The sequence below is a fragment of the Nothoprocta perdicaria genome, unplaced genomic scaffold (assembly GCF_003342845.1).
Source record: "Nothoprocta perdicaria isolate Ctin4 unplaced genomic scaffold, notPer1 scaffold_28, whole genome shotgun sequence".
In the NCBI taxonomy this organism is placed as follows: Eukaryota; Metazoa; Chordata; class Aves; order Tinamiformes; family Tinamidae; genus Nothoprocta; species Nothoprocta perdicaria.
In genome coordinates, this window is record NW_020455510.1 from 869804 (window position 1) to 880177 (window position 10374).

The following is a 10374-nucleotide window of genomic DNA, read 5'->3' on the forward strand; positions in this document are numbered from 1 at the left end:
TGAGGGAGGACACATAACGGGGAGAGTATTTATCCTGCATGTGTTTGCTTATGGGGCCAGGACTACTGTGGGGAGGGGGTAAGGGTGTGTGAAGTGGTGGTGTGAGACTGACCACAGCTGCTCTTGCACATGGCAGCTAGGAGAAAAAGGGTCTCCAAAACGGCCTGAGAAGAACAGGCATAGGAAAGTTTAGTTTGGGGGTAATTCAGTTATTGCAATGTGAGCAGTCAGAGAAAACTTGGTATGTCTCAACTTACAATATTAAATATTAATTCAGTCTCTATTTTTCCTACTATATGCAGCCTTTGATACCAAGGAATGTGTTGCAGAGGTATCTGGGCACCTTCAGTAGGCTGCTGAGGCAGTTCATTATCCAGCCTAAGGATRCCTGTGGGTTGCAGCCTTTAGGGCTCTGCTTTGCATGTGATTCTTGTTGGGCTGTGAGAGGATAGGCTAAGTGCCTCCACCTGGCATGATCAGGAATCATCTGGAATTTGTGATCTGGGTTGGGATCAACCCGAGGAGGCTGAAGTGAGGCTGGAATTAGCTAGGAATGTGAGGGCTATAATGCTCTGCCTGTCCTTCCTACTGTAGGAGAAGAATCTGAAGTAGAGTTTGGAGCATATTATCATGCTTTGCTGTTAGTGCTCTGTAGAGGTTAATGGCCAAAAACAAAAGGCAAGAGAATTCTAGTGTTGCTGACCACCTTACCAAGCAGAGCAGTGCTTTGGCAAGTGGCAAAACCATGAGGAGGATGGTAGAATTGCTTGCTAGTAGTGCCTTCAGGTATCCTGAGTGTTGAGAGGAAACAAGAGACTTTAATAAATAAACAAAAAAAATTAAAACCTCTTGATATGAAGGACCATGTGAAGGACTTTGTGATTGAATTCCCAGCTGAACAGATGGGAGAGTACACCATTGTAAAATGATAGTAAGAATCTCAGGTTATGGTCTTCAAATTGGCTCAGTTATTCGTATTTAATTATTTTTTTTTTAAAGCAGGTTGCTTCTTTGAAGTTCTAGTCCCATCTTGTTCCCGCTGGTGTCACAGGAAACAAAGGTTGGTTCAGCATTTGGCAGTAAGTGCATAGGAGTTCTTAGGATGCTACCTTAACATTTACATTGGATATTATTTGCTTAATACAATGGTTCATAAAGCTGACTTTCTTGTTTTAATCCTTCYCTGCAAATCCTTACACTGGTCATATTGAAGGTAGTACACATTTCTTSTACTATATTTTGATTTTATATTGCTAAGACTTTGTGATTGAATTCCCAGCTGAAGAGATGAGAGAGTACACAATTGTAAAATAATAGTAAGAATCTGAGGCTATGGTCTTCAAATTGGTTCAGTTATTCATTTTTGAGGGTGAAATAGGAGATTTCCATAGCAATAAGACTATGCTTGGAAACAATCTGCTTTCCTTTATTCCATAAGCTTCAGAGAAAGTACAACAGTAAAGTTCTGAAAGGAGACGAAAAATTCTGTATTTTTTTCTGTTTTGAATGTGGTATTTGTATGTGAGTGATGGAAAGTCAACACTAAATAGCTCATATAAAAAACTAGTTTATTTTTCAAAGATCTGTGCAAGATGTTCCTTGGCACTATTAGAACTCTTACAATAATCTCTAATGCACCTGAAACTTCTGAAAATTTCTCGGTAGTTGCATATTTTCTCTCAGGCACTTGCTTTTAATGTCTGAACACTTAAAATTCAGTCTTCACAGATCATGCTTTCTGTCTCTCCTCATTTACCTCCAACAGTTTAACTTGCAATTTATTGCAAGGATTATACCTATAAGCACAACAGGATCAGACTTTAATTTGATCTGCTATTTATCTGTTCTGTTAATTGTAGCCACAGGATTGTATTAAGAAAGTGAAAAAGTACCACTTGTAACTACAGAGTGGCTCTCACCTCTGAAATAGAGCAACACTCATTTTCTAGGGGAGKAAAAAAAAAGTGGTTATGAACTAAATGTAAAAGGCAGAAGAATTTCTGCTTTTGCATTTCTAGTACACTTAATACAGTGTTGACATCCAAAATGTAGTTGTCTGGGCACAAACCTGTTCATAATTTTTATTGATGTTATTGTGAGAAATTATGCATCTGCTCCCTGTTTTGTTGTATGTTTTTAAACTGCTTTTTTTTTTTTTTAATTAGGCTAATGGAGGGTGGGATTTTTGTCTTGAGTTAATCAGGCATTTCCTGTAAATTTGAGAGATTTATTGGCAAGAAAGAGGACAATATTTTTACAATATGAATGGCTGAAAAACAAAATTGAAAAATCGTAGAAAAGCACCAGTCTACCAACAATCCTATCTGCAACAACTGGTAAACTTTTGGTGTCCATGAGAGGTGTTTAGTGAGGAGTTTGTCTTGCACTACCCATTGCAGTATAATGAATAAAGCCTCAGAATGGTAAATGAGAAGGAAAAAAATCCCACCTTAAATCTCTTTCAGGGCAGATTTAGGAATAGATGAACTAGAATTTCACTGTAATTCAATAGGTTTAGAAGTACCTAATTCTCTTAGGCCCCTTTGAAAATCCCAGCCTTAAAATATTTGATGTTTTTGGAAAATGAGCAATAAACACTTAGAGCAGCTCTTGACTTTTGGGAATAGCTTTTCTTTGCTTGCAAGAGTTCTGTTGCTGGTCAGAAAGCAAAAAAACTGTTGCAGTCTGGGGTTGCTAGAAGACACAGGACTTTACGCCAGGTGCTTGAATTTTTTAGCTTTTGCAATATAGAAGGTAATTAGCCTGTCAATAATGAGTTGGTGCTGCACACTGCAGGGACAGAGTGCTAGAAATTAGATCTTGCTCAATTTTTTTCTTTTATTTAAAATGCCATTTTTGTTTGTGATTCCTTTAGTAGTTCATTTAAAGAGAAACATTTAGAGGTATATTGCAATTACAACTCCTTCCTCCTCCTGTCTCCTCTTCCTGCCACTGCCCTCCCTGCTGTCGCCTCATTCTCTTGCTTTAACAAGACTCTGCCTCGCATTACAGCAAAAGTGGAGGAATTATTTGAGGAATTCCCTTCCTGTCCCTGTCCCGGACTTTCATTGTAGAAAGCATGACTAGAAAGTTCTGGATGGTGAGCTATCAAACTTACTGTTCTAAATAAGGGGCTTGAAAGCATGTGTAAAGCAGAGCCAAAGGACCTAGATAGTTTGCAGACTTGTGAATGGCCCTTGGAAAGTTCTTGGACTCCATCTTGCTGTCCCTGAGGCTTGCCCCTTGGTATTGGGCAGATACTGCACACTTAGCATGTTAAAACATGGGTCAGCCTCCACCCTCCTTACTCTGTTATATTGACAGAGACCTTCACAGAAGGAAGAAACCCCATCTCCACCTGTCTACTCAGGTAGGTGGGATGAGGAGGAAGGCACCCTGGAAGCTGAAAGCTTTCCATATGTTTCTCAAATTCTCATTTGGCAAAGACCCCAAAGGTCCACTGTTACACCTCTTTACAATAAAAGAGAAAGAGGGAGAATTGTTTTTTTCCCTTGTGCAATGATGGCCTACACCTGCAAAACCAGAAGACTTTACTACAGCACTCTTAGGAACTTGCACTTCTGTTTGATGCTTGCAGTATTTGAGGTAAACTCTCTTCTCTGAGATTGTTTACTCTGCTAAGTATGACAGTATCAAGAAAAACATAGTATAATCTGGTGCTTTTAATATTGTTTGTTTGATCTGTTAGTTAGAATTCTTTCCCTAAATAAATTGCTTCTTGGTGGCTAGTTTTGTTTCACTTCTTTGCAATAGAGCTTAACAGTGTGTGTCTTCTTTATTTATTAGGAGTATATAGGCAAGTTGTGCCTCCAAATTCTTAAAGCATTTTGAAGTGATTTGGTACTGAACTTAGAGAAATGCTCCTGTAATTTTAAATATGAAGGCAATAGTACTTCTAATTGTGTGCATTGTCCTGTTGAAGTTCAACATAATGCATAGTAAAATGCAGAGGGAAATTTGTCTTTGTCTTTGATATTATATCAAAGACACATGATATTTGGAGATTTTCAAGCACGAAGCCCAGGGTCAGATGGAGTTGGGTGACTGATGGCCTATGAAAATTTCTACCTCTTAGTTTATGAGCTTAAAAAATACCCAAGTAATATTAACAGAAAAAAAAAAAAAATCATATGCGTTGGAAGTCCTATCAGGAATATTTTCAAACAGTTTTTCACACCTATATAAGTCCTGCTGCCAACAGATATTGCTGGATCTCCTTTCTTACATGACTAGAAAATAAACCAATAGTCCAAACRGCTAATTCTCGCTAAGCTCGGATCGCTGCAAGACTGGAAGTAGAGGGGGGGGGTTATACGCCCTAAAATGCTGTATCTGTTATATAGTTAGTTTACTGGTTCATTGTGTCTTCCATCCAAGGTTTTTTGTCCGAGTGACAAAACTATATGGAACAAACTGCGAGCTTGAGAGACACAGATGAAAACAGACTTTCTTGAACTGTTCTCCTGGGAGTGTAGCTTCCCTGCGTACTTGCATTGAACAATCCTTAAAAATAGGAGAGAGAAAACACTAGGGATGTGGTTGACAGTCTAGAGAAGGCAGTGTTGGGATTCTTTGAGATTACTTGTCCTTGGCAGGCTTTCTTGAGTGATGTGAATCTATAGCATGCTCAAGACTATTGCTCCCTTCTTAACATGTATGTTAATTCACCGTCTTCTGAAGATACGTTTTCCTTTTTCTGAAGGGAGTTTTCCTGGGAAAGGCATGCAACTTCTTCCTGTGTAAAAAGGCAACAAAGACCTTGTCCAGTGGGCTAGGACTTGCGGAGGAGATGTTTATGGTGCCATTTTGTGCTAGGTGTGACTAGAGCACCATGTGGTTAGTCAGGTTCTGATATGCAATGTGAAGGTTTTCTGAACAGAGAAGTCAGTGGAAAATAAGACTTTTGTTTCTGTTAGTCCCTATACAAGCCTGGATCAAGTTTTAAATACAGAATACAGAGCTGCAGCTCTCGGCTGTGAATGGACAGTGGTCTGTAACTAGTGTCTATGGGGCTAACTTCTGGTGGCACAGGAAGGCACTGTTGTGAAGAATGGACTGTGTCTAATGCTTGTTTCTGAATCTAAGTGCCAAGAAGCCTGTCTGGTACCATATTACATAACATACTGTTCCAGTCTACAGTTCACACAATGTGTATGTTGTGCTACAGATCTTGGAAAGCATGTGTGTGGGTTTTCTTTTTAAATATCACCTACAGGTACATGCTTTGCTGTTTCTGGAGCCATACTTTCATATTGGGGCTTATAATAGTACTGTGCTGTACAATACTGTGCTGTTTTCTGTGTGACAACACAGGATAATTCTTGTGCTCATGCATATGGTTGAACTGATTGCTTGATTAAAGATCAGAAARTATTTTTGGCAAGAGTGTAATAGTTGAAGTCTGTGGAAAACTTGCCTTTTTGAGGCTGACCTTTAACTGTACTTCATCTGGCTCTTGTACCTTGTTTTCTATGCATTTATTGTTGGTTTTCTTTAAAGAAACTTTTGTGTTCAATTCTGAGTCAGTGTGGTACAGAGGAACCTTCATCTGCTGTTGCCCATAGAGATAATTGATGGTCATATTGACAGACAACCATAAAGTGCTAATGAACTGAGTGATGACTGGAAAGACGGAAAGAGGAGGCAGGCAAAAAGTAATGGTTGTTTCTTAGCCTTACCTACTCTGACACTTCCTTCCTCTGGCTTGCCAAATAGTTCTATTTGAACTGATATATTTTAACAATTATGGCACAGAATTGTGTGTTGGTTTTTTTGGGTTTTTTTTTTACTCTTTAAGGGAGAAAAGTGTCTCTGTTTCTTTAACTTTTTTCATCATGAATGACATTACAGATCACTAGAGATAATGAAATACCACACCGCACACTGTAATAATGCACCCATTTGCTTGCTTCTCCTCTCTGTTGCTAAGTGTTCCAGAAATTATCATGGAGAATACATAAATTTACCAGAGTTGGTTTTCCATGCTTGATTCAAAGTAAAAATATAAATGAGTAGCCAGGCACAGAAGCAAGTGATGCCACTTTGAGGTGAATAAATTGAATTCTAGGGAGTAAGATAGCTATTTGCCTTGAATCTGCTGCCTACAAATGGTCAGGGAGGAAGAGACACTGGATGTGTGAAGACTAAGTATTTTCAACAGTGCCATCCTATGTGTAGCTATAGAACTAAGCTGCAGGTTATAGAGAGCACCCCCTGAGATAATAGAAAAGATGGTATTGAGTTTGGTATTTGGAGCAGTTTCTATGAGCATGACAATGGTGCATAAAATAAACCAAAGTATAGAACACTCTAGGTCATCAGACTTTACCCAAAACTTGCACTATAGTATTGTGTTTGGATGTATGAATTGTTGTAAACCACTGGAAACAGAAGGATTTATGGACTGCCTTGCATTCTTTACTTGCCTGATCTGCATTGTTAAAATGAAATGCCTTCCAGAGTGCCAGTTGTGGCACAGACTGCACAAGCCATCTTTTTCCCATTGCTCTGGCTTAGCGGCAGCATGATGTGTCGTATGGTTTGTGCTCTCTGACAGGCCCCTCCTGAGGAGGGAGGAGTGTGGTTGTGGAGGTTGTCTGCAGCTACATCTTTGAGATTAAGTGCTCATGGTATTAAAGTGAAGTTGTTGAACTCTGTGGCTCAGCAAGATGGATCTCAGCCCTGCTCTGAATAAGTCATTTACTCTGTTGCTCCATATTCCTGCTATGCTATTCATACTGTTTTTTCCACTCCCAGTTCTTTTATTTTTTTTCTCTCTAAACCTTTTTTCCTCAGGTTCCCTCTCCTGCCCTACCATCCCCTCAAACTGCTTTTTATTTATTTGTAGTGGTCCTGAGCTGCCCAACCACTTTTTCTTCCATCTTATCCCTTCAGGCTTTCACTTTGTCTTTTCCTTTTTTGTGTCTATTCTGGCTTTCCCCTTTCCTTCCTTCCATTATTTCCTATCTGTACCTTTCCACCTTTACTGGGCAGGGAAAATGTCAAGTCAGTTTAGCTGAGAGCTTGCATGGGACATTTGAGAACTGGAATGAGGCAGAGGAAGGTAAAGGAAAAGTCTCTAGCTGGTTGTTTTAAAAGGGACTTGTGTTTCCAATAGCTTGAGAGAGAGAGGGTGAAACATTGAGAACTTTTTTCTGGTGAGCTTCTGTTCATTTTGAATCCTGTCAGCAGGGAACTTGTGACAATAATGAGAAGTCATTAGCTGCCTTGTTTTATACCCAATGAATATGACCCAATTTTTACAGGAAATATTTGGGTCTTTAAAACTGCCCCCCCCCGCCTTGCCACAAAAACAATTTGGAGAATAAATGGAATACAGAATATTTGAGAAGCCATTTTAAAAGCGCTTTTTGTTCTTTTCATCAGCTCTCTCCCCCCTCTCTTCTTGCCAGCATGTGCAGTAAATTCCTGTCCCTGAGAGTTTGCACCAAAACCACAGTTTGAACCAGGCTGTGCATAATGGGCGTCTCTGTTAGTTCCCGCCAACTGAAGCTCCCAGCGGTAGATGGAAAAATTAGACATATACCACTGCACAATAAATCTTATTGTAATTCACCCAGCTAGCATCACCATGAACAGGCCTTGAAAAATGTGTCATGTGTGCTTGAAATCATACTTGTGCTCCTGCCATTAAAGAATGAAGGAGGTGGGGGGAGGAGGGAAAAAGCCCTTGTAAAGAAAGTTTCATTTAATTTTTTTTGTTATAAAATACTTTTTACTGGTGCCAGCTGGAAGGAAAATGACCCAGTTAGATATCAAAATTATGATGTAGCTTTAAGTGCTATGTTTAGGTTAACTGCCAAAATGTTAGTATAAAGTGGTAGGTGTTTGTGCTGCAGATAATAACTAATGTACTGTTGGTCAAGATAGGCCACTGTTCTGTTATTATTGTATGGATCTTATGACTAAACATTGGAGCAAGTCTAGTGGAACAACAATATTTTACCGTGCCTGGAATACTAGCTTGTCAGAACTTAATTGGGGTGCCAAAAATCTAATAAATCAAATGAGGAAGATGTCCTTTTTTTTAAAATTTTCTTTTCCCCCCTATGTCTGTGCTGATTTTTCTGTTCTGTCCTTACTTTACAGAAAGTGAGCTGTGTTTGTCTTATGTATTTCCTGGTGAATACTGCGTCTCAAATGCAGTCAGACTTCTCCAATTGTCAAATAATGATGATCTTTCTAAGATACTGTTTTTCCCTATGCTTGTGAGCAGAGTTAAATATGTTGTGTATTTTAAAGGACCTAGCTTACAAGGAAAAATCAAGGTTAAAAGCACTTCAGAACTCAAGTTGTGCTGATGTGTATGACCTTTGGGCCCAGAATTAGCTATTTTTACTCTGTTGATATGAAACATTAACCTCAGTCAAATGTTTCTTGCAAGAAATGAAAACAAAACTGTGATGTTTAAATACACAATCTAGATGTACCTACACCAGTCACCATGAAAAAGTCAACATTTGCTAACAGACACCACATGGTGGATTCTATGGTACTGCAGCTACTTCCCTTCCTAGTCAAAGAATACTTACGGGAGAGGAAAGAGCTGAAATACTCTGGGTATACAGAAATTTCTGACCAACGTTGTGCTGTCACCTGTCTGCTGACAACAGAGTGCCCAGCTCTTCTTCCCCATTCACTCTGTTGTGCCCAAGGCCATGATCACAACTTGATATGGCTCGGTGCTGTTGGGTGCCTCTTTTGTGTCTGCTCACAAGTCTTACCTTACTATACTGTGGAAATACATGGTGAATTACACCAGTCATAATAATGACCATTGTATTACTATTATTATTATTTTTTAATGAGGGGGAGGTGGGATTGAACCAAAATAAAAATACGTACAAGTGGGTTTTTTGTTGTTTAGTTTTCTTACTCCTGGCCTTAACCCAAGGCAGATGATGAGAAAAATCAGGGGCAGCAGTCCCCTTGGATATTCATAYGGATCTGGGTTACTTCCCTTATCTCCTTTTTGCTCTACTATTATAAAAGCTTGTGATGGACCTGATTCATCTCCCTTGGGAAATCTTTGATGAATTAGATCTAGGGAACAGGCTCAAACCAGTGTCATGAAATTATGAAGAGGATGGGTATTAAAGTATGCAAAGACGGCAGAGGTGTAGGAAAATATATTTGTGGAAGGTCATAAGTTTGGACATAGGAGACCTTGCTTCAGTTACTCTTCCAGGTACAGAAGATTAGCTTACCCTGATTAAAGTTGTTTTTTGAAGGTAGGATTGACTAAATGAAACTGTCTTCTGGGACAACTATATTCTTTAATAACATGGATACTGTGATGTTACAGCATGGAAAAAAGTTCCAAAAAAACAATGCAGACTCTTTAAAAAAAGAGTAGTACCAAATACTCCTCACACTTAACATGTAGTTTGTTATTGCCTCTGCCAGCCATGTGTTGTTTGCCAAGTGTTGTTTGGGCTTGCATTTGATAGCTGAGCTTCTGTAACAGGGGAGTAGAGAATAACTTCCAACTCTGGACTAGTCCCTAACTAACAGATGGATGTGTAATCTCTCTTGCCTAGCGGAACAAGCATATTTTGTAGAGAGTATGTAAATAACAAAACTAGCGGCTTGCTGAAAATCGCTATTTTTCCAAAGTGCTGTCTTGAACAATACAGTATAGGAAAAGCATGGTACTGATAATATAGCTAGGGTACATTATGTAGTCAGAACATATGTTAGATTTGTATTGTTCTTTGGAGATTATTTTTGAATTGTATTTGTTTCGTTTATGTAAAATCCAGTATAGAAGTTCTGCAGATACAGCACACAATAGAAAGATGATTGACTGCTTAATATTTATGCTTTACTCCAACTGAAGTCAGTAAGATACTTGCTGTTTTAATGCCTGTGGTTTCAGGAATGGATAGGGAGTAACTGGCAATAATTCAAATAGGGAAGTAGTGTGTTTCTAATAATGTTATCACATTGGTCTTTTTTACCGTAATGTTTTCCTTATGGTTCAGAATGACCAAAGATGTATGCAGAGTCCTTTGGCTGACAAATTAACAGAGCAGTGGGACACTTCCCAAAGTCATATATATACTTGGTAAAAGGAGACATGAATACAGCATGGTGGAAAATGAATTAGAGTAAGAACATGAGTAAAACTCATTCATATGTTTATTCATATCCACTAAAGATGTCTCTCCTGTGGAGTGCTTGTGGATATAATTTGGAGGGCTAACACTTTTAAAGTTAATAGGTTTGGGGTCTTCTGAGTTGGGCGTGCTGTGGGTCTTCTGAGTTGGGCGTGCTGTGGGTCTTCTGAGTTGGGCGTGCTGTGGGTCTTCTGAGTTGGGCGTGCTGTGGGTC

The 10374-nt window shown here is 39.1% G+C and overlaps 1 long non-coding RNA gene across 1 annotated transcript in view; it reads left to right on the forward strand.

Moving 5' to 3' along the window:
• Positions 1 to 1026: 1026 nt before the first annotated feature.
• LOC112948810 overlaps positions 1027 to 10374 on the forward strand; it is a 16845-nt gene continuing 7497 nt past the window's right edge. The window contains exon 1 of the long non-coding RNA XR_003249705.1: positions 1027 to 1060. This is a non-coding gene — a long non-coding RNA (uncharacterized LOC112948810). The remainder of the gene's footprint in view (positions 1061 to 10374) is intronic.